We start from the raw sequence: 26,288 nt of genomic DNA on the forward strand, positions 1-26,288 counted from the left end.
AATGAACCTAACAACGCATTTGAAACATAACGCAAACATCTAGAGGTCTAGGTAGAGACGTGTTCCGGCGTCGTTAAACATAGTGACTGTCGATCTCTACGAAGGTGGGTGATTCCTCCTGAGAGTCCGTGGCACTAATACGGACTTGTGCTCCCACTTACCGTCGCGTATATATTGGGAGACCCCTATAGGAAATTATCCTTTATCCATAGGAAGCCGTGTCGGCCGCCCTACTGATCGCGATGCAGTGAACACAGCATTCACGAAGATCGACCACCCGTACCGTAAAACGTATTCTGTGGTTTCGCGAAAGGTTTGGCACACCCTCTGCCTAGATCTCCAGAGCAGTTTCTTTTGGCCCTTTTCAAACTCTATAACTGAAAAGGTCCAACCGAGAATTTGTCACTTCGGGCTCGTTAATACATCGAAGGAGACTAGAGTCATCTTTAGCTTTTTCTCGACTCTTAAAACATGAAAACGCAAAGTTATGTTTAAAAGCGTCTAATAAAATTCATTCAAATCGGAAACACAAATTTTCCCCTTTATATTTTAGTTGATCGAGTAATCCGCAATCGTGGAAGAAAGTCAATTGAATATCCGTCGTTCTCGGAGGCTTGCGAGTCAACCGTCTTTGTCTCCGGAATCGAAAACAATCCGGACAAAGCGAGCTCGTCGAACCAGTTCAAAATCTCCTTTAAAAGTTAGAACAAGTGTTCCAACAACATCTGAGATTCTGGTCACTCCAAACATTTCCGGAAACCCTGCCTCCATAGAAGAAGTTCAATTGCCACAGAGGGACAGTAATACTGATCCTAGTCTGGGGGCAAATACTTGTATGACTTAACCAGTTCCATCTGTAACTGGTCCAGAGAGTTTTGTTCCTCAAACATCTGTCGCGGTCGATACAACCCCTTCTTCGGCACCGGAAATCTTTTACGGACCTGACGGTCTTCCTCTTCCACCTGGTCTGATTGCGATAGAGGAAATTATAGAAGAACCGCAAGTATCCACTCCAATTCAATTTGGAGTAGGGGCCACTCTATTTCCTGCTACAACAGAAGTTTGTCCATCACCAGTAGAAGTTCCTGTAGAATCACTAGGTGATCAATTGGATAGACTAAAAATGACTGAACAACCGTCGACATCTAGGACTGTGTCAAATGACACGGCGACGGCAGAATTACCTGCTGCAAATCCAACAATGTTCGCCGGCATACCATCTGTCCCAACTAGCTCTCAGTCGCTAGAAGGAGTCCACCAAGAGACTATCTCGACAGTATGGTCTATTCCTGTTTGTTCCGGAGTAATGTCTGGTAACTCTCATGGTGAGACTCATCAAATTGACCCTTTTGGGAATCTAATTAGGCCATCCAGTCCTCCAGGACAATCAATTGCCTTGATTTCTGGATTGCTACCGTATGGGGGGCAGTATGCCCTTTCATTACCCCCTCCGGGAGGGTACCCATACGGGAGTTCTCAACCTTATTCAAGTTATGGCGGAATTGCAACGAGTAGTTGGGTACCTATGATATCCCAGCCACTGAGAGTTGTATATTCTATGCAACAGTGTGTACCTGTGACAAACATCCCAACTACACCGGCTATTGTGACCGTGTCGCAAGTTCAAACAATGCCTGTTGTATGTCAACCTCAGATTTCTCAGGTTCTCATGCAACAGCCCCTTGACCCTGCGACCCAACCACAATCGCCTACTGGTGGGGAAACACAAGTACAGTTGGGTACAACTACCCCACATCTTGGTCCAATGGTTAGTGTAGCGCAACAACCCATGGTGTCGCAACCGTGGATAGTGCAATACCAACAACCGCAATTCCAACAAGTGTACCAAGGTTCTGAACAGCAAATATTTGCGAATACTGGACAACCATATATTCAAAATGGTCAAAATCAACCACTTTATAGTGGTCAAGTCCATCAACCGTATTCATCATACCAACATCAACTCCATTATGCTGGTATGCAAAGACCGACTGTTCAGGCGATTCCATCGTATCCTGGTTACGCTTCACCTAACTTGAATCAACAGTTACCATTCGTGGCGACTTTAGAGTTGCCTGATTTACATCGGTTAACCAATGATCCAATTGCTTACGCCCCTTGGTGGCCAGTGATTCCACACAAACTTCCATCCGACATTCCTAAATTCAATGGAAATCCAGGTGAAGACCCGTCGAATCATGTGATGACGTTTCACTTATGGTGTTCGTCGAACACTTTAAATGACGATTCGATAAGGCTTCGCCTCTTTCAGAGGACATTGACAGGTCCAGCGGCAAAATGGTATATAGAATTGCCTAGAGCTTCGTTCGACAATTTTGGCTCCCTTGCCACGACATTCTTGACCCACTTTCAATTACCAATAAGGTATGAAACGGGAACAGAGATATTGACTAACTTCAAACAGACAACCGCAACTCATATATCAGATCACATACATGAGTGGCGACGTCGACGAAGAATGGTTAAGACATACGTTCCTGATCAGCTTTTAGCTGAGTGGTTTATAAAGTCGTTACTTCCGGCCATAACGGAAGATGTAGCAAAGGGAGGAGTCGTAACAGAAGAGCAAGTTATCGCTCGTGCACAATACTTGGATTTAGTATATACTCAGTCCAACACGCTCTATGACAAAATACCAGACGCCCCTAGACCAGAATTTTCAATCCCTCCTCCTCCTAAATCAAACAGTGACTCTCATGCCGGTGATGGCGTGATTGGCACGGCAAACACGAATCCGAAAAAGACCCAACAAAAGAAGGCCCGTAAGGATTCGAATCAAAATGTGCATGAAGAAGTTCTTGCTTCGGAAGTAAATGCCGTATCGACAGATAAGGGCAAAGAAACCAATCGACCAGGAAGCAAGAAGAATCAGAACGAAGGGAAGAAGGATCAAAGAAAGTCATCTCCTCGAAAAAATCCTCGTAGAAAGGAGAAAACACCTAGGAGATGTCACATATGTGACGATGATCATTGGACGTCAGATTGCCCTTACAAAGCTGAGTTTAAGAGATTCGTAAAGAATCCGCACACTCCGGCCATATTGACTGATCCATTTCCCGACCCAAGTCAGAATCTGGTTGACAGTGGAAATGCTTCCCCATCACAAGTTATGATGTTGTCAAGTTTTAAGCGCCAAGATGATGCTTTAATTTCAACATTAAACAAAAGCCATGGGAATCCACAGCCGTTGAATAGTGAAAGAAAAGGTCGACCAGGCAGTTCGACAACAACTTCGACAGAAGTTGAGCCGCCATCCAACACAAGAAGCATTCCATCGATCCATGGAGGCAATCATCCTCTCCAATAAATCGGAGTAATTTTCCTAAAAGGCCCTTCTTTAATGGGTACTTTTGCCCCACCATCGCCGAGTAATCTTGCGGAGATGGGTGCAACGGAATATGAAGCCTTCTATTTTTAATGGATCTAAAAGTTTCGAGGATAGTTCCTATCTCAAGTCAACCTCGTTTAAAAAATGAAATAAGGAGTAAAGAGGATAGTTCTTCACGATGTCAACCTCATTAAAAAATGAAATGTCCCCTTAAGAATTAGAGGACATATGCCTCGTCCGCATTTTTATGCTGGGGGCATCAAGAATCGAGCAGTTTTAGCAATGTTCATGCTCGTTAAAAAATAAACGCAAGAATCGAGCAGTTTTGTACAGAGTTCATGCTCGTTAAAAAATAAACACAAGTTGTGAGCAATCTTTCCCTAGCAGTTCAAGCTCATCCAGAAAAAATGAACCGGTAAATAACCTGGAGAAATGTAACCTTTGAAAGCCGTATTAAAAGCCCTTGGTCGTGTTTATATGCCATCACCTCCATCCGTTCATTTTGGCCAATCGTTCATCTCCATATGTGTGTTTACCCATTTTGAGGAACAGCTGCGAAGAGTGATTTCACTTAGCCATCCTTGTGACACTGCCGTGATTGGAAAATTCCAACCTGTACCTGGAATCTACTGCTATCCCTGTTCATCACTCGTTCCTCAAAAGACGAGTCTTCTTTGAGCTCTTTTCACTGACTCGTAAAATATGAAAAGTTTGCCGAGTTTTGGCCTTCCAGCTCGTTAAAAGGACAAGAAGAGCTATCCCTCCTCTAGATTTTAATCTTTTTGGACCTGAGGGATTATTACACAAAAAGATCGAGCACTTGTTTTGTTCGGCTCGTTAAAGAAATCGAAAATTCATCCCTTCTGTATTGTTTTATACTTTTTCGGACTTAAGGGATTAGAAGACGAAAAAGGAATTTTGGAGTTGACTTTCCGTACCTTTTCAGACTCTCTAAAAATGAAAAGGACCGAGTTTTCCTTGTCGTTAGACTCGTTAAAATGATTAAATAGCGACAAACTTGTCTTTAGACGAGAACGAGTTTCCCTATCGCTAGGCTCGTTAAAACATAGCGATGGGCTTGCCCGAAGGGCAGGTTATAGAACAAGCATATGTTATCCTCCTCAAGCTTGACAAAAATAAAGAGGTACTGGTCAGCAATGACTGGGGAAAAATTGGGAGAACCTCACAGCATTAATGGTAGCAAGTCGCTCTTGAACATGACACTTTGTCCTCCGTATCACATCGGGTTGGGTTGTTTCATTCACCGGTCTCATAACCATGGTCCTCGCCACACCATCCGCAATTGGGGTAATGCTACCAATCCATCACATCAGTGTCATTATATGTTCAAGAGATGTGGTTCTGTAAAGAGTCAACCGTGTTCCATCCACTGCCATACATTATCCTTCATCCACTTCATGACCGCCACCCTGAATCATACATCACAGTTTGTTTTCACCTCATCACAATCACTAGCTCCGTTCCGTGTCACTGATGTGGGATTCATTAAGGCCCTCCTTTGACGGATCGCTCCTTGTCGACATCAGCTCATTATCCAAGGAGTTGATCTAGGAACACCCCCTTCAGTACTTTGAAGCTTGCATGCCTCAATGGCAAGTTTCTCACTTCCGGCGACAGGTATACATCAATGACCTTCGACCAGAAGATTTTGCATCGTGGTCGACGCCAAGTCCTTTATTCCCACCATGTGGATTGTACTGTCGTACCTTGAGGGTCATCATCCTTATCGGTGATTCCTCTCGCGCTTGTTAACGGTTTACATCATTGACCGGTAATCAAGCGATGTCTTTCCATCTTCGACTTCAAGAAATTCTCACATGGATCGACTTGTACGTCCAGTGAAGATCGGAAGAGATTGAAGACCCCGGATCTAGTTTCATCCATCCGGGTTGCGATATATATTCAGGACATAAAGACATTTGATATGTACATCATTACAACAGATGATCATCCTTCTCAAAGGATGATAATCCTTCTCAAAGGATGAAAAGTATCCGACTCGGATGACCCTATCCCACTCTAAGGGTGACAGTTCCTTAGCAACACTGCAACCTGGGCTAGCAGGGAAGAGGAAGGCTCGCACGAGGCATGCGACCACCTGACTATCCGTAGGAGGCCTAGTCTCAACACTCCACGTGTTGGAAGAGGGCGCAGGACTATAAAGAAGTCTATAGGCAGGTTGTGGAATTCGGACGTGGCGCGCAGGGCTAGTAGGAAGCAGAGAACGTGCCTGCTTACCAGGGACTGCACTGCCACGTGGGAAAGATGGAAGATGACCATTGTAGATACTGTTCATGACAATATGTCCCATTTAATACACTAAGGAGCGGGTGGTGGGCCATTAAGGTACAAGGCTAGAGGGAGTTACCGCCAAAATCGCACTAATGATCCACGAATGGAGGGAACGTTCGAATTTAAATTCAAACATGCATATAAAGCACGCATGGCTTGTCTTCAAACAACCCTTGGCACCTTGCATATTACGACATACTGTTATCAAGCAAACAGGAAGAAGATGGATGAGTCACTCTTGAGAAAAAGCCCGTGGTTTAAAAGGTTGCCAAAGGAGATGCAGGAAAACCTAGTTAAGATGATAGAAATAGCCAAGGAGGCGATGTAGAACCCCCTACTGCAAGAAGGGAATATAGTTGAGATCCTTAAGTCACCCTGGACGTCATGAACCAAGAAGAACACACAGGCAGCAGGACTGGTCCGGACATCCCCACGAAATCCGCGAGTTGGCAAGTTGTCGATGGAAGAAAAAGGCAAAACCATTACGATTCAGAGTGATGAAGAGGAAGAGGACCCTCCAGCCGTGGTCAAAGAAATAGAACCCAAGGAAGAGATGGAAGAAGATATCCAGCCAGTCCAAACTCCAGCAAAATGGCCTAAGTATGTTCCTCCAAGGAAAGGGAAGGCCCTGGTCCCTAAAGATTTAGATGTTGTTGATAACATACTCATCACCCTGTCCCTCCCTAAAGGGGTTCCGTTCGAGGGATCGGCAACTGGACGCATCCCTACCATAAAATTTAAAGACTAGGACCTTGTAGATAAACAGCGGAGCTTATTCATAGGATCTCTCAGCTTCCCTGTGACAGGAGGGACCCCACAGAAATAGTTGGTATGAGAGGTGACCTGATGATGACGGAAGCCTTGAAACAGAAATTCAAATTGGAGAAAAATCAGAGGGGATATGCTATTGATAGTATTGAGGACAAGGGGGTCTGTGTGGCTACCCAGTTGCTGGCAGGGAAAGTGATGAGGAAATGCCGAGGCAACGAGGTCCCAACAGTGGTTGTCGCATTAGCTAAACAATGTGCAGAAGGGGAATGGTTTAATTGGGTGCAGTTCCTCTGTGACGAATTCCTGACCAACTGTAGGGAGGCTCAGGAGGAGGGTAAGGCCTTCCACTATGCGTGGTTTTTGTTATCCATCCTACTGGTTACAAGTGAACTACCCAAAGATTGTCAGTTTCCCTCCCTGGACCAGGATTGGCCAGAGGCTGCAAGATACGCGTCGCTTTGGGCGATGAAGGACGCCGCAAGAATCCAAGGAGTCAAGATTTTCTAGATACTGATGGATGCGAACATCCGACAGTGGATCAATTAGCAACCCCATCTATCTACAGAAGTATATGATAGTGTGAAGAGCGTAGCTGAGTTTAAGGCAGATACGCACCATATATACATCAGGGCGTGCAAGGATCCAGAACAGACATGGTCCACACTTCCCTTCATTGCCCTCAACGAAGATGTTTATGTTGTGATGGAGACCTGGCCACCATAGTGGCATGGACCAAATGCGTTGGGATGCGATGAGGTCGCCATCCAAAAATAGAAAGCTGAGGCCAAGCACTTAGCACAACAGAGGCAGAACGAACAGCACGTGGCGGAAGTACGGGCAGCCCGGGAAACAATGTAGACCTCCATAGGCAAGGCAACAGAAGGAGGGGCTACTACGATAGGGGGCGAAAGCGGGCTGCATGTAACCCTAGAATCGGAAAGGGATGAAGAGACGGATGTAGGGGCGCCATCCACCACCTGTTCGCCCCTAAAACGACCGCATGCGACAGAAAGATCAAAGGCACTAAAGAAGGCCAAGGCATCCAAATTGGAGGGGGAACTTATCACCCTAACCGAAGGTGATCTACATGACATCGGAGATACAATCCACAACGTTACTCGGGAAATGCTCTACGAGGCCATGACGAAGAAAAAGACTGTGTTGGGAATGCTCCACGCACAGCTGAACTCGGAGCACGAGCCCTCCAACCGGGAATAGTCGCTACCCCTGGAGCTACGGGTATGTCAACAACTGAGTAGCTGGTGCAGGCCAAAATGGCTAATGCCATTGCACTCCTGACAAGAGTAGTAACAGCAGACAACGCGACAGACAGAGAGGTCGTAGGCTGGCTTACGGGGCTTGGATTAAATTTGGCTGCTCCCCCATGTGAGAGCTTATACCAGTTTCAGGATGGTGTCACAAAGGAGCTCCGCGTAAGGGAAGGTCATGCGATGCAGGTACTCAGTGAGCAATGAATTAACACCGAGCGGTTGAGCCTCCAACATGACGAAGCAATTGCACAAAATTGGTAGAAGGAGAAAATTGTCAGAGAATCGCATTGCCATGCCCCTGAGCTTGAGATTGTGGCAGATTTACCTATCGGCATACAGATCCACAAGTTGCCTAGTGGGTTTCGCGAAGCAAAGGACGAAGCAGCAAGGATCCAGTTGGCCCTCAACTTGCAGATCATCGAACTGAAGCTAAAGGCATAGCCTTCTACTCCACCAGAGGTCACAGAGCAGCGGAAAGGCACCATTCAGTCCAGGCAGGAAACAATATCACGTGCCATGCAAGAGTGCACCGGCTTGTTGGAGCAGTCACTTAGTACGATCACTTCACTCCAGGAAGACTCAACCTTACAGCGATTGGAAACTGAGGCAAGGGAGCTACAACAAGCCTATAATAATGTCAAGGGGACCACGCAGATAGTTGTTATTACGCAGCGCTTGGCCAAGATGAGGAAGGCCAGGGCCCTCAAGATACAAGTTGACGCTGTGCGACAGAAGGAAGCAGTGATTAAAGAATGCATCCAGCTGTGGCTTGATGAGGCATTCGCGGTTTCCACAACCATCGATAGAAATATGGTGCACATGTAGGCAGTGTATGAACCCGGACAAGCTGAGATTGATACTGATGCATCGGTGGCTCGCGTGGAACAGGAACAGCAGATGGCCGACAGTTTTTTTCAAGTGTCAGCGAAGCGCAGACGTCGTTGAATGATCTATATGCGAAGATTACTACACCAGTAGAGTGACTCGGGATGAGTCACAATGATTGTGTTGAGGGCCTGTTGGGTAGCGGATCCCCAGTGTAACGGTTTTGGGGCTTAAGTCCACAGTTTTGGGTAATAGTATGGTAAAGGCTCCGCGAAGTGCGTGGAGCATGAAATGTAATGAGTCAAGTCAAAGGGTTTTCCACCCAAAAATAATGTAAAGTAATAGAAAGGGAGTCGGCCTACCCATGGTCCGTTGACCATGGGAATGTATAAATAGAGCGAGGATCTAAGGGTAGAAGGCAGTTCTTATTTTGGATCTTGAATGTATGGGTTTGTCAAGGAAAGAGTGAATCTAATTCTGTAAGTCCGAGTTGGGTTGGATAGTAGTTGTAATATGCTTTTCAACTGTGTGCGCAAAGGCCTGGTAGAGTCCGTAGCTGTGTGCGCAGACCCTTGCAGCTGAGTGCATAGGGCGGGAAGTGGCTTGTACTAAATTGAATATATTAATAAAACTAAGTTGGTTCTGAAATATTGTGGATCTGTTATCATTCTGGTTTATGTATCTGTTATGATCCCTGTTTGTGTACTTATGTTCTGAGTTTATGCGAATCTATAACCTTTCTGGGTACGCGCGCTGGTTGTTTCTATTAATTGTTTGCATAAAGACCCTGAGGAGTAGATCCGATCTATAATAATCTCGTTAATAGTAAGTGTTAAAGAAGTGATTTTTTCCAGACCTGCGCGGAAGCTTGACAGCAGTATAGAGCGGCACGAGGCCACAGGTCTATTTGCGACCCTTCCAAGTTCTCATCAAGACATCCTAAGATGCGGAAACCTGGTTCCAACACCCTCCCCTGCTACCTCGAGTGAGACTTCAGTCCGCGCTTCGCGGACTGTTGCTGAAAGAGCTGGTAGCGCGGGATCTGTTTGGCTAATAACTCTTCCGAACCTGGGTCAGGCCCCAATAAGCCAACAATTAAGGAAACTAATAAATGTGCAATTTGTGTAGATAATCATGCTACAGAAAATTGTCCCTCCATACCTGCGCTGAAAGGTGTACTTGAAGGGGGACAACCTGAAGCCGAATCACTGCATGCTATGGGAGCATGAAGAAATTGGCCTTAGGTAAGTGCAGGTATGGTTCCTGAACCTCCACCACATTTTTTTGGTTATAATGCATGCTCATATTCCTATCCTAACGCTGGTCACTCTCAACATTGGCAACATGGGAATCAATATCAGTATGGATAACCCTCCCAATCTTGGAAACAAGGATGGAGAGGGCCAAACCATTCACATCATTCACATCATTCCTATCCTGCACCTATGCAATCATACCATCCTACATATGCACCTTACCCAATGCCTTAACCATCATTACCTCAACTGAGTCAACCTATGCCACCATTACCTTTACCTCCACCGTTTCAACCTTCTCAACTACCTGCTCAACCTTTACCCAACCCCAATAATAAAGCAGTACAAATGATCCATTCTATGAACATGCTTTCTTCATCCAGATATCAGACTATGCTAGTTGGAGTTAATGATCTCCAATTGAGGTTAGGGAAGGTAGTAACCTTAGAAAATCAAAAGAAGCCTATGGTGATTATCAATGTGAAAGGGGAGGAGGAAACTCCTGACCATTCTGAAAAAGATGACACCATTCAGCCTATCCCTGTACATTCTGCACCCTTGTCATCTTCTTCCAACCAACCTCCCTATCCAGAGAGGTTAGTTGTGGAGAATAAACACCCCATTCCTGAGTCTAGCCTGGATTTTGAGCTTAGGAACCTTTTAGTAAGGGTACCTTTGCTCCAAGCTATCAAAGAGATCCCCATCTATACAAAAATCATTAGGGAACTCTATCTCAAGAAGCCAGGAAGGAGAAGATTTGAACCTTAAACTATTCAATTTTTTGGTAGAGCAGCAGAGTTGATGACAGGGTGTATGCACATGGAAAAATATACTGACCCTGGAAACCCTATTGTCTCTGTTCAGATAGGTGATGTCCTTGTCTCCAATTATAGACCTAGGGGTATCCATTAATGTTATGACCAAGCAAACCATGGATCAACATGGATTGGTCCATATTCATCCTACTCCAACTGTGCTTGAACTAGAAGATAGGTCTAAAATCAAGCCGGAAGGGGTGTTGGATGATGTGGTCGTTTCCCTAGATTCTTGGGAATATCCTGCAGATTTCATTGTGCTTCAGCCAAAAAACCCTGTGGGAGGGCATCCCTTGATCTTGGGACGACCATGGCTTGCTATGGCCGATGCTTATATCAGATGTCGTTTTGGTGATATGTACATTTCCCATGGAGATTCCAGAAAGAAGGTCACGTTATATCCACTCGCTAGATCCATTCAAGAGCTCAGAGACACTTTATGGTTAGACTACAGTAGTGATGAGGAGAATCAACCTGTTTCCTTGATACATCAGAATTTCGAGTCGTCACAGGAGGGTGAGATTTAAGACTTCCTGAACAATATAGACACCATGCCTAATTTCAAGTCATTGAGTCAGATTTTTAGTCTAGATTTTCAAGAAAGATATGGCTCTCTACATCCATCACCAACATCGCTAGCAACACCTTTTTGTAATCTTGAGTCTGATACAACTCTTATTGAGATTAGTCCAGGTAAATCCTTGTATATCATTTCAGACTTGGATCTTTCTTAGCAAGAGCATCTTGTGAATTTGTTGCGAAACCATCTCGATGTCATTGCATGGGGTTATCAAGATATGAAAGGCATCCCTCTTGAAACTTGTACACACCATATCTATATTGAGGATGGAGCTCAACGTGTCTGACAACCTCAAAGGTGAGTGAACCCAGCTCTAAGAGACGTTGTAAAGGAAGAATTTCAAAAACTCTTAGATGTTTATTTTATCTATCCCATTTTTGAAAACCAGTGGGTCTCTCCATTAGTATGTCCCAAAGAAATATGGGAGATGGTGCATTTGTATTGACTACATAGAATTGAATAAAGCCACTCTCAAATATTACTTCCCCCTTCCTTTCATCAATCAGGAACTCGATACCCTTGCTGGTAAGAAGTACTTTTCTTTTCTAGACGGATTTAGCGGATATAACCAGATACATATAGCACCCGAGGATCAAGACAAAACCACTTTTACATGTCCATGGGGTACATTTTCTTACCGAGTACTCCCCTTTGGACTATGTAATGCCCCAACTACCTTTCAAAGGGTAGTTTTGGTTATTTTTGCTGACCTTGAGTGCGTAGAAATCTATATGGACGATTTCTCTGTGTTTGGTGAATCATTTTAGGAAGCCCTCAAGAATCTAGAAAAAGTGCTTCTTCACTGCCAAGAAGTGCATCTCGCCTTGAGTGATAAGGAATGTAGATTAATGTGCAAGGCGGGAGTGGTTCTTGGCCATCTTATTTCCAAAAAAGGTATCTAGGTTGACCCTGCAAAAATAGAAGTCACTGTGAGTCTTCCTATACCCAAAACGCAAAGGGAAGTGAGAGGTTTTCTAGGGCATACGGGCTACTATAGGAGATTATTTGAGAATTTCTCAAGGATAGCTATCCCCCTTTTCCGACTTTTGGCTAAAGATAGTGAGTTTTCTTGGTCCACAACTTGCCAACAATCCTTTGAGACATTGAAGGAAAAATTAGTCCAGGCACCAGTTTTGAGAGGATGAAACTGGTCCCTTCCATTCCATATTTCCTCTGATGCCTCAAATACTGCTACTGGCACAACTTTAGGACAATAAGAAGACAAACAATCTTATGCTATTTATTTCATTAGTAAAAACGTGTCACCCACTGAACTCAAATATACGGTTACCGAGAAAGAGTTTTTAGTTGTAATTTTTTCTATTAATAAATTCAAACATTATATTATAGGATATGAAGCATCTGTACATATTAACCATTCCATAATAAGATATTTGATGAATAAACCATTAACTAGTGGTAGAGTGACTAGCTGGTTGCTAGTGTTACAGGAATTTACTATTACTATTGTTGATAGACTAGGAAAATCAAATGTAGTAGCAAATTATCTTTCAAGATTAAATAATCTTGGTGAAGCAGTTCCTGTTGATGATGATTTTCCTAACGAACATCTTTTTGTTCTGTCAACAAAATCCCCATGGTAGCTAACTATTTAGTCATCAGAAAATTACGACCTCACTTATCTACTCGTGAAAAGCAGAATATCATTCAGAAAAGTGTTGCATATTCCCGGATCCAAGGAGACCTCTTTTACATAAGAGAAGATCTCATTATCTGTAGATGTGTAAGAGAGGAAGAAGTGTTTGACATTTTAAAATCTTCCCATGATGAACCTTCTGGGGTTCACTTCGATAATAAGTGAACTGCATACAAAGTGTTACGAGCTGGCTATTTTTGGCCTTCTTTGTTCAAAGATGCCAAACAATATGTCAAGCGGTGTGACAGCTGTCAGCGAGTTGGCCAGCCTAATCAAACCAATGAAATGCCTTTATGTCCTCAGGTTATGATTGAGCCTTTTGAAAAATGGGCCATTGATTTCGTAGGACCAATAAATCCAACATCATCAAATAAAAAGCATATTTTGGTTTGTACAGATTTTGTTACAAAATGGGTAGAAGCTAAAGCTGTTTCTTTTGCTACTGAAAGAGTTGTTGTTGATTTTCTTTTTACTGAAATCTTTACTAGATTTGGTGTGCCTAGAGAAATTTTTTCTGAAAATGGACCACAGTTTATTTCTAATCTGGTACAGGGTGTGATGGAGTAGTACAAAATACGGCATAGGAAATCTACATCATATCACCCGCAAGAAAATGGTCAGGTGGAGTCCACGAATAAAGTGATTGACTCCATCCTCACAAAGAATATAAACATGCACAGAAAGGATTAGGTTGACAAATTACCAGAAGCATTATGTGCCTATCGAACCGCTTGGAGAAACAACACAGGACACACACCATATGAGTTGGTGTACGGAAAACAAGTACTCTTGCCAATAGAATTCCAGATCAAGACTTTCATGACTGCAATCCAATTGGGACTAGATCTATTTGAAGCACAACAACAATGTCTTCTACGATTAAATGAGTTAGATGAATTCCATAGGGATGTTGTTCAGCAGAACATCTTAGTTCAACAACATCGCAAGAAGTGGCATGACAAGCCCATAAAGAAGAAGCAGTTCCAACCAGGTGATTGGGTACTCCTTTACGATTCGAGATTCAAATATTTTAAAGGAAAATTCCATACACGTTGGATGGGGCCCTATCAGGTGGTCAAAGTGTTCGAAAAAGGAGCGGTAGAAATCAAAACTATTGATGGACGGAATTATGTGTTCCTGGTAAATGGGAATAGATTGAAGGTATATTTTCAGCCCCTTACTAAAGGATATTTTATGCAGCAAGTCCAACAACCATTTGGTAGGTGGTAACATCAACCTGTTGAAGATTTGATTCCTTCTTATCCTTATTAAAAAAAATAATAAAATAAAAATAAAAATAAAAAATGACAAAAATGAAAAATATAAAAAGAAATTTTTTTCCTGTAATTATGAAAATCAGTTGACTGACATGATTGCAGAAGGATCAACCTGAAAACTAGCATGCTGGAAGGAAGATCAAAATTTTAATAAAAAGGGAATGTTACTTGATTTTTAGATATGTTGGCTGCCACCAAGAAGAAGCAGGTTCACGAAACCGAGCACTTACCCAAGTTTGGGGTAACTAGCATGGACATTTTTATTTCAAGTAAACACTTACTTCCTATTGTAGTTATTTTTTTTCCTGCACCAGTGTAGGCAGATTTCAAGGTAAAAACGTTGTCTTTCTTCTATCTCCCATTTTGAAAATTCCCACTAGTTATTTTCTAAAATCCCCAATGAATTACCTTCCTCTTTCTTCTAAGAAACTACCCTTGCCCAATTTCGTAAAATCCCTCTTTTCCTTTGAATTTTTCCACATCCTGTTTCATTTATCCCTCTTAGTGATATTGTTTCTGGAATCCCTGTGTAATATTTCTTCCCATTCTAAAATTTTTTACCCGCTTCCCACTTCTTTATTCTCTCATAAATTGATTGCAAAATTTGATGCAATCAATCCACAAGGCATGCTCGTGAAACACCAAAGGATGGTGAATAAATTTTTCTTGTATATTGAGGCAAATTTTTTTAAGTCCAGCTACAGAAGTATGTTCTATCATATTCTCTTCTTTGGTAAAAGTCTATGGTGCAAGCACAGCGTAGTGCAAGCACAACACAGAGCAAGCAGGTTTAGTGCAGGTTTAAAGTAGGTTTGATTTACTTTGCTGTACATGTGTATTGATATATCATAGCATTGCATGTTTTATTGATAGTCTATTTCATTATTTACTAACCGAGGAAAAATCTTTAAAGTGCAAGATGTATAGGGTTTCAAATCTAATATTTTTAACAAGTGCTAAAGTATGTCTTGATTAAGTTATAATGTTGATTGTGGGATAGTACTGTTGTCCGATAGCCTATATTCACCCTCCTTGAAATAATTCTGCATTTCTTGTCCATCATTACCATACCCATAATCCGATCATTATAACCATAGTAACATCGTGGCCTACACCTCCATTTCACCCAATCATTATGATTCAACCGCAGTGGTCTGACACGAGTCTGCACCTGATATGAAGGAATGTTCTATCGTAACTGGGTGAGTGGGTTTGAAACGACGGAGGGCGATGAACCTCCAACATAAAGCTCTCGACAAACGTTGGAGTCACTTGCAGAAATTATTTCAAGGGTGTGATCAGAAAGGGTCAAGTGCAGTTCGAAATGGCACCTGTAAGGAGTGAGCCACTATCTTTGTAGGAGATTGAGCAAACTGTAGAGTACAAGAACAACCTTGCACTATTGCAAGAATCTGGGTTCCTGCCATTCCTATAGAAGTTTGATGGGTTCGACATGGCTGTGGTACTGGAGTTTGCAAGGACATTTAAAGGAGGCTGAGTCAGGGTTGGATTTTTGAAGTTCAAAGTTACAAAGGAGTCTATTGTACAAGCCACAAGCTTTCCACTTACAAGAGAGCACTGGTTTAAAAGGGAGCGGTTCACGAAGAAACGATGGCACCGGTTCATGGTCAACAAGAATATTAAGGTTGACTGCAGGAAGGTACTTCCACGGAGTGCCATGGTCAGGAAATGGCGAGACCTATTGTTTATACTACAGAAATTTGTAACTGGGAAGGGACGTTATACATTGGCGTTTGTATATCACCTTCGGTTGTTGCTGCACTTCGAGTCAGGAAAATTGATTAATTTCCCTTACTACTTGCTCAAGAGTTTTGAGAAGATGGCAAAAGGTGTGTAGAGTAGAAATGCAAATCAAGTTGCGACCAAGATATACCATCATGGGCTTATCATGATTCTGGTCAAGAAGAAGGTAGAAGAAAAGGGCGTAACTTGGGGAGCATTTATGAAATAATTTTGAGCGAGGGGTGCAGAGAAGCCTGCTAGCACGAGTACAAGTAAGAAGAGGAAAGCAGATACATCGTCTCCTGCCAAGTAGGGAGTTGAAATTACACTAGTGCAAGTAAAGAAGAAGACTGTTGAAATACTCCACCCGCGTCTAAGAGGAAAAATACCAGAACCTCAATGAGCAAGAAGACTGTCTCCCAAGGGACGATTCAGTCAAGCTCTCCAATCATAATCGACGAATCACCCCAAGTTTCCCCTACAGTTCATAATCTCTCAGTGCTTGCAGATGCAGTAGCACACACTGTGGAAGATGAAGAGAACGTGGAGGACGACGTATTGTTGTCAACTTTTGTCAGCGGATTAAGGAAAAGGAAGATGACACTGAGTAGTGGTGAAGTCCAAGCAGAGGGTCATGAGGATGAAGAAGAATAGCATGAAGAGACCCTTGATAATTTCAGTGAACCAGACATGAAAACCCTCAATGATTTCGAGGAACAAGGTACTGAAGCCCCTACTATTTTAGAAGGATAGATTACTGAAGTCCCTACAGTTTTAGAAGCACAGGGTACTGAAGCCCTTGCTATTGTTGAAGAATGGGGAACTGAAACCCCTACTGTTTTGGAAAGGTATGGTGCTGAATACCGTAAGAAACTGGAAGAACAAGGTGTTAAAAGCCCTAAGGAATTGAGTGCACAAGGTATTGAAACCCTTGGCACAAATATTGTGGAGGGCATCAAAACCCTCGGCGACAAGAAAACCCTGAGTGTAGAAACCCTCGGCAATGTCATAATGCAGACATTTGACAACCTTAACCTTGACTGCGATGGGACCTATTTTGATTCTGTTGCAAAGAAGACATTCACACCTGAAGATCTTAACATAGTACCCTCCACTCTCTACCTTATCAACCAAATAGTAGATATGGAGCAACAATTAAATGACCTGGAGGCTTTGAACCAAGTCATGAAGGAGCAGAGTTGGCAAAAGGAGAGTGAGGTGGAGTTACTTACAGAGGTAAAAAGGTAGAAACAACAAGTAAAGGTATGGAAGTATCAGGCCTCCAAATGCTACAAATGTCTCAAGAAGGTGACTAAGAAGCTACGAAGAGCTCAAGACAAAAAGCTGAAGATAGTGAAAGTAGGAATAAACATTGAAGTTCAGGATTGAGGAGTTGGCCATTCATTTTTGATGATTTTTTGCAGAAGGTAAAACGTTGTGTGAGGACACACAACAACTTAGGGATGGGAGGATGTTGGTGTCCCAAATTGGACTATTTTCTACCCCATTTTAACCTTTGTTTTATCGCAACCTAAACCTCTATTTCTTGCATTAGTCCAAGATAACTACCTATTATTTCACATGCTTCGTATTTTACATTAAGATTTATTAAAGTGTTTTATTAATCATTTTTATATGGATTTCATGCCTATTACGTACCTCTTGTAACTTATGTTAATTTCCTAGAAGTAATTGATAAACTTAGTATTAATTATGAGTAAGTATGACTAGTGCAGGTAGATTCCTGCACTACCACAAGGACTGTCCGAGATTTCCGTGAGCCAAATATTTCCATGAGGATGGGTTTTGATCCTTGACTCCGAGTTTAGTTGCTGATGAACTAAAGAAGGATACTAGTGGCGCACAATCAGGGAATGTTTTCCAAAGTTAGTCTATGGCCAAGCGAGATACATGTTCCATTATAACTGCTTGGCTGATTTTGTAATTTCGGTTGTTAGTTTGTTCAGCCGAAAGGCCTGAATAAGAAAATGTCTGTAATTAGTGGAAAATGGCTAAGGCCGAAAGGATGTATAAGATATAGATCATAGGTAGGACTAGCTAGCAAACCATTGATTGTAATTTCATTTTCATATAATATGAGTATCGCCTCAGCTCTGGGGCTGGACTTGCACTTTATGTACATTTTCTGAATCGAGTAATACAAGAAATCCACCATGATTTTCATACACAGTGTTTAATTTATCTTTGATGCATATTTGAGTGTTGAGCCTTTTAGTTTATTAAACGGGAAATAAGCTGGTTGGCTAGGGCCCAACAAACCCAACTTGTTTACCCCTTGTACTTTCGTTATTAAAAAAGACAATGTAAATATTTCCTTTTGCACGCTGCGAGGTGTGACAGTTCTGATATTTATTTCTAAAATTCTGATTTAAATCTCTTTTGTAGTTAAAGTGTGAAACGGATTCGTGGCTTTGGGATTTAGTTCAATTTATTTCGTTTATGAAATTCCTTTCTCACATTTTCCTTACTCTCAATCCCTATCTCAATTTTCTTTCGCTCGGATCGTGCAGGAAGCTCTTTGCTGTAGCAGTGCATGCGGTTGCCTGCACTTTGGTTTAATTCTTCATTTTGCAGCAAACATTGAATTACTTTCCTGCATATTATTTCCAGTTATTTTGCAAGTGAATGAACTATTAACTTTAGTAATTATCTTCAGCATTAAAAGTATATCTCCAGAAGATCTGAGAACAAATGCATGAATTTATTATAAACATTTTATACTTGCATTTTATTTCTTATGAATAAAGAATCGAAACACTTCGAGTGGATTACCAAAGTTAGTTGACACATGCAGATCACTTAGACTATTATCTTGATCCCTTTGAGTTGCTTTCATTTCATGAAGTTTACTTCCTTTGCAGGATTTAATTAATTAAAGCATTTCTTTCCACAGATAATTTACTTCAGGATTTCATTTGCAGTTGCAATTCTTTTTCATCACATCTTTTAGTCCTTTCGAAAGTAATTTGGAAACTGGGTGGAGGAAACTCTGGTTTGGTGCAAGAGCTAGTCTCTTGTCATAGAAACAGAGTGCTCTAAGCCCTGAATCTTAGAGCACCTTCACTAAGACATAAATCTTCAATAAGGGAGCTCAAATATACTTTTTCACAAAGACATTGTACCTGCACTAGTGCAAGGAGATTGCAATAGTGTAAGAACAGGTTGTTTGTGTAGAAGGAAGATCAAGAGGAAAACAAATCTCTACAAGGGCCCACTTGTCAGACTATTAGCCATCCATCTGAAGATGAGCATAACATTTCATTCCAGCATTTAAGATTGTTTCAGTTGTGTGAAAACTCCTTTACTTGATTTACTTGCAAATTGTTCTTTTACATTCCAGCACTACAGTTTCTTTGGTGTCAATTGCCTTTACAATTCTTTTCTGTTTGATTCTGCAAGCATTTCCTTTAAGAAGTAGGATTAGGAGTAGGAAAATTTCATACCACTTCTGGCATTGCCTATGCTTCGTCTCTAAGTTTACAAAACCCCCAGGTTGACAATTAAGTGTTGAGGAGTTTGCTTAAGCGCAATTCCTGCACCCAACAGATGTGTCTCTCTCTACCTAGCGTAGATTTTCCAAAAGTCTCTGAGATTTTTCCAATTTAGCAACCCGAGCAACTTCATCTTTGGCCTTTTGGACTTTCAAAGCTTTGAGCTGGCCCTGTAAGGTCTCAATTTCATTTGATTGAAAAGACATATTTTGCAATGTCTATGTGACTTGTTTGGCACTGGGAGTCTGAGTAGAAGTAGTAGGTGCAGTGGTTGTTCCTGTTGATGGAAATTGAGAAAGAGGTACAACATCCAAGGGAACAATGGCCATCTTCAAGTTGTCTTCCTTCTCCTTTATCAGCTTTTCCAACTCTGCTTCCATCTGCCTGATCTGTATGTTTTGGTCAATAATTAGTTTCATCATGTTTGCTTTCTGAGCTTCACCTTCTACAATGTCCTTGGTCATTGGATCCTCTGTAGCTAGCAGCTTGAGCTGTTTCCTCAATGCTGCAATGTCCAAGTTTTTCTTCTTAATAATTTCTTCAAAAATAGTAACATCCTTACGTCAAACCCTATATTGATCACCATGTCTTCCAAAGACTTGATCCTGTTGTCTTTGGCCAAGGAAGAGACCTTCTCCATCTTCAACAGTGACTGTACATTTGCAAAAGAAACATGTAATTTGGATAAAGACATGGCAGTGCTAGTGAGAGTGAAGGATATCATCTCACCAATTTGTTTGTGCATCGCGATTTGATCAATGGGATGTATGTCCTTTGTATTGAACTCAAAGGTGGTACTCTTCTAGGCAGTTTTTGATTTTGGTTGTCAAGTCTGGATCTCAAGAAAGGCCATCTGCATTCTTCCATGTTTAGTGTCAAACACTGACAAGAGTCTACTTTGTGAACTGGAAGTTTGCTTCCAGAATTGGTTGTAGGTGTTGTTTGTCAAGATTTCATTCCTGAGCTTTATTTCTCTGTACCTATCAAACATTGTCTTCTCTTTTTTTATTTGGAAAATGTGTGTTTCTAGCTCAGTCTCCTTATGGACATATGAAGATGAAGATTTATAAGGAGATGCAGTGAACTTGGTGGTTTCCGCTGGTGAATCCGTGATGATGATGGCTTCTTATTCTTCAATCTCTTTGTCTATTTCTGGTTTATGAGTCACCTTGGGCCTCTTTATGTAATTGATTCTAAATTCTCTTGCTTCACTCCCGCTTGTAGATGATTACCCTTCCTCCCTCTACCTTTTGCTAGATTTTTCCTGAGGAACAAGAGTCTGCAAACTGGAAGTGGACACAATATGCTCTTCATCTTCCTGCAGGGTATTTTTTTCCCAATCCAACTGATTGGCATATTGTTCTATGTCTGGCCTAGAAGTATGAATGTAGGGAGTGTTTTTATTTTCCACTCTAAGTTTTGAGATGATACCACAGGGTCATAAGACCATGTGAAGCTCAAGTTGAACTTCATTTCCTTCAGTATCTTATCTGCCTCCTCACCTCCAGTTCTTGTGTTGCATACAAATGGGCCCACCTGTGTTTTAATTCTGAATTGTTCCTTCTTCTTTGCTAATACAAAGTGGATCTCATTTGAGTTCAACATCTGCCGGATATATTCTAGTGCAAAGATCCTCATTGGGAGGTACATAGGGAGTTTGTAGGGGGCCAATTCACATCCATATACTCTAATGTCTGTGTAATTTTGGTATAGGTACCAATCTCCTGCCTTTGCTTCGCCTGATAGACGTAGTATTCGTTTGATATCCTTACTGATCCTGGGCTGCATTGTACTGTAGAGAATTTTCATAGATGGATGAACAAAGTCTCATACAAATTGCTTGTAGGTGAATTCCTCCTGTTCTTTCATGACCAATGAGGTCCAAAAGATCACTAGTTGTTGTTCCCCTGCATCATCCAATTTCTGCAATGCAAAACTGAAATTTTCTGCTTGATAGTAGATGAACATGTAAATTAAAACAAAGGTGTAACTAAACACCAGCTATGTGGGAAACTTGATGAACTTCTCATGGATGTTGTCAGCCAAGAATTGATTGAAATTGAAAATTATAGAGGGCTTTCTATCTGTGGAAAATGTGGAAAGGAATCCTAAAATGGGCTCATTTACCCACTAATGAGAATGGTAGCATAGAATGTGACAAAGGATAGAAATAGTTTGCTTGTCCTGATCAGGGAAAATGGAAGAGGGATAAGGAGGATTCTTCTTGGGCAATTGGGTATTATCTGGCAATAAAATCCAAAAAATTCTATCTCTGGTGGAAAAATCCAGCTTTTGATAAAGCTGGGTGAGGGATTCTAAGGAGAAACAGGAAACATTTTCCATGGAAGGGGCCAACATCATTTGGTGAATACATTTGGCTATAATGGTGAACATAATGTCACCTGTAGGGGAAATTATGGCTCTTTGGACCGGGACATAACAAGCTTGGCATCTTCTGGTAAATTCTGGGGCTTGAAATGTCACAGGAAATATGTAGTGGGGGAGGTTTGACTCCAAAAGTCCTATCTCATCAGTCCCATCAGTGTGTTTATCCTCTAACCAACAATACAACACGAGGAAATCATAGTCACAGAGAGTTTCAATTATTCTTTAATCCCTCCCTACTAACGGTGTATCATCCAGGTCTATAGAAGGTGGAATTAATGGGTTAATGGCCTGGTCTTGGGTCTTATTTTTAGGAGGCCTAGTTGTAACAGTTTTCTGAATAAAATGAATAAACAAAGGAGGATTACCAGGCTCAGAAAACATGACAATCTGTTAGGGAAAAAAGAACAGGGAGGTCAGCAAATGTCAGGATGTTGTTGACGAAGAAGCTCTCGTGGAGGTCGCTGCAAGAAATTATGGATAGCAAAAAGAAATGAGAAGTAAAGATTGAGAATGGCGGGCTTAGGATTTATTTAAACACATAGGCAAAGTCCTGTTGAAAATGGTGCAGGGCCGTTATAGAACAGTTACTCGGGAAAATTAAATGAGAAACAGGTATTAAGCGGGAAAACATTTAATTGGTGCAACTGTCTAGATAGGTGGTAGGTGGATATTGGAGGAGTTAAAGTGGTGGGGGCGTGGCAAGAACAAATATGCGATAGGTGGTTTTCATAGGGGTGATGGGCAGTAAGCAATATCAGCAAGGGGGTGCAAAATCACTGTGACGTGCCACATAGGGTGTAGAGCCCGGTGGGAGAAACCACCTTCCGGAACCACCCCCCCCCCCCCCCCCCCCCCCCCCGCCCTCGATGGTAAAGGGAGAACATGAACGGGGGGCTGAAAAATAGCAAGGGTCATGGATGGAGTAGGGGACCAGATCCCAAGGTGTCGAATGCGACTGAGGGTTAATCACAAACAACACAAATATTTGTCTACTTATGCTTGTATGATTTTCTTTTCAAACTTAGGATAAGGGGGAAATATAAGGTAATGAAATACTTTATCCCCATGCATATAATTATCCTTTAAACTTAGGATAAGGGATTAATAATAAAAATTTTGAAATACATAATGCATAGCTTGCACTTCTGCCCTTTTTTCCCTATCCTCAAACTTAGGATAAAATTTATGCATGCTGATATTTAAGGAAACCACCTAATCTACATACCCTTAGCTAGCCTAGCATTTTTTATTTTAATCTCTAGAGTACACTTAGACTAGCAAACCCGTTTTCATTTTCTTTTATGCAGAAAGAAAAACTATCTAACATGTCCCTTATTTCTCCTATTGACCTAGATTGAACAATTGGATCAATGTCATTTTCTACCTAACTAATGATTTACTCATATTAAATTGTTGGATAAACCTTTATTCTCTATCCAATTTATAGAAATTTAAATAAGTTTAATCATGATTAAGCAGAATCACTAAAGTAAAGTAAGTGATTGTGGCATTTTTAACAAGCTGCACACAACTATATTTTACAGAAATGAAGCAAAAACTATGTATGAGTAGTGGCATTTAGACTTGAAACCCTCTTTTCATTTTTTATTCTATTTTTCCTTTTTATTTGGAAATCATTCGCAGATGACAAGTATTTACAAAATAAGATTCCTGAGTTACATCACTCAATTACGTTAAGATACTATGAATTATAGGACCCTAACAGTGGCTCCAGCTGGGGATGGCACTCTCCCTATGAGTTGCCAAGAACATATGATCAGTAGCCTTGAGTTGTTATTTCAGCAACAACCACCTCTGATTTCTTTTCTTTTTTTACAGTATTTATGGTAACTCATCAATAGAAGCTCAAGGCCTTCTCTGCGAGCTTCAACTTCTTTTAATAGGTTATCCAATACAAACAATAAATAAAATGATAAATGGTAAGAAAATATCTAATGCTCACAAAAATCATGTTTGATCATCCTGCCATTGACAGGTCCACCAGGTAATTCTGTGCCATCTACATTTCTGATAAAGAATCCATTATTTCCTCTGAAAGCATAAATGACATAAGGACCCATCCATAGGTTATCAATCTTTCCATGCTTCCCTTTATCCTCTCTTCTTGAATCCCACTTTAAGACTTTGTCACCAATGGTAAAATCATCTTCTTTTGTCCTTTTGTCAAAAATGTTCTTAATATTTTCATGGATGACTTGAGCGTTGTTATAAACTTCTTCTCTAGATTGCTACAACTGGATTGTTTGATCAATCCTCCTTTGAATATCATTGGGCTCAACCTACAATTCCTGAGTTAATGTTGGCTTATTGGGGCCTGACCCAGGTTCGGAGGTGATTTAGCCAAACAAATCTCGGTACTACTGGCCCTTTCGAAAATAGTTCATGGAGCGCGGACTGAGGTCTCACCCGAAGTAGTATGGGGGGGTGCTAGAACCAGGTTTTCGCACCCTGGAGATGTCTGACGAGTTCAAGTGGTCTGCGGTTTGACCCTGCGCATGTTGTTACGTGCACTTACCCGTTCCTCCCAGCCGGAGATGCTACCTTCACGCAACCTACTCGGGGGCCAAACATCGTTATTACCCAAGTCCTTACTAGTAATCCAATATTAGTTGATTAACTTAGCTTAATTTTATGCCTTCAGTTATAGTTAGTAATATTCACAATTCATAGAAGTGTGGATAGTAAATAAACAATATAATTGTAATTCATATCCAACAGATAATAACCCAAGAACCAATACACGGAATTAAGATAAAAATTCTCTTTATTATTCTCTTCCTTCAGTTATAGACTGTATTCCTCCTTGTGCACTCAGCTGCAGAGGTCTGCGCACTTAGCTGCAGACTCTACTAGGCGTCTGCGCACTTAGCTGCAGAACCTTTCCTATTCTATGACCCAAGAAACAGTTCACACTTCGACTTAATCTCTAAGACCTTTCATGCTCATCCTCTATTAGATCCCATTTCTTTACAACTTAGAGCCTTGCTCTATTTATACAATCCCATGGTCCATGGACCATGGGTAGGCCAACAATACATTCAAAACTTAGGGCGGACAACCCTATGAATCTAACATACATTTCGCACTCTGCGCTTGCAATTCGCGGAGTCTTTTCAACCATATCAAGTCAACACTTGGGCTTTGAGCCCCAAAACATGTTGTGGGAGGATTCCATGCCCAATAGGCCCCCAACACAAACATCGTGACTCACCCTCGAGTCACTTTGTCGGCATGGCGATCTTGGTGCGGAGTCCCTCCAACTGTTCTCAAATGGTACTGATGTCTGCAATGCACTGAGCTGCTGCTTGTTAAACTTGCTGCATCTGTTCTTCTAAGACCTCTCTGTCTGGGGTGTTGCCCTGCATCTGTGCATGAATCCCCTGTATCTGTGAGCTTTCCTTTGATATTCATCGTGATTGTGAAAGCCTCATCAATCCATGGATGAACGCGTACTTTGAGAATTGCTTCCTTATGGCGCACCACGTCCACTTGCTCCTTTAATGCCTTGGCTTGCTACATCCTTGCAAGCCACTGAGTGAGGACTACTATCTGTGCAGTTCCTCTGATACTGTCGTATTGCTACTGGAGATTGCACGCATCTGTCTCCAGGCGCTAGATGTTGAGGTCCTCCTGTAAAGTTGTGAGGACCTCAAGTGCCTGTTCCAACATGCTGGTATAGTCGCGCACTACACCTTCAATTTATTCCAACCCTGTTGTGATAACGCTAGCATGCTGTTCTCAGACTTCCAGGGGAGTAGAAGGCTGTGCCTTCAACTGTAGCTCGACGATCTGAAGATTTAGCTCTAGCTGAAACTTTGTCGTCTCTTCTCTAGCCTCGTGGGCTCTAGTTGCCAAACTATGGATCCGCACTTCTATTAGTAGATCTACTACAATGGCCAGCTCCAGGACACATCGGCAAGCGTCATCTACCATCTACACCAAATGTTGATTTTGCGACACCAATTTGTCGTGCTGTAACCTGATTTCTTCAATGTTTATTTTCTGCTAGCTAAGAACTTGGATTGCGCGTCTCTCCCTGGCTTGCAGCTCCGTCATTATCCCGTCTTGTAACTAATACAGCGTTTCCCGGGGAAGGGCAGATAGATTAAGGGCAAGGCCTTTTATCATGCTAATCGACAATCGATCTGTCACATTTGACGACACTAGAGCTCCCTCCAGCAACACTATTGTCTTTGCCATCCTTGCGCGCAACATCTGGTCTACTACTGAAGTTCCTATTGTGACGTGGGTTAACAGGGTACCTTCTTGAGGGGGCGCACCTGTAACTCCTACAGCTGCACTCTGAGGGCCCCCAACATAATCTGATGCTCCTGCATAAACTCCTGAAGCGCTTCAATTATGACATCGTAGACCGTCTCATCGATGTCATGGAGATGACCTTCAGTTAAGGTGATCGAGTCAATGGCCAACTTCGAGGCATTGACCTTCTTCCTTGGACCTACTCTCTCTGTGATGTGTGGGCACTTTAACTATGTGGACGCAACCCCTG

The sequence above is a fragment of the Pinus tabuliformis genome, chromosome 6, assembly GCF_031772625.1.
Source record: "Pinus tabuliformis cultivar Carrire ecotype Pingquan chromosome 6, CPIR1, whole genome shotgun sequence".
Classification (NCBI taxonomy): Eukaryota; Viridiplantae; Streptophyta; class Pinopsida; order Pinales; family Pinaceae; genus Pinus; species Pinus tabuliformis.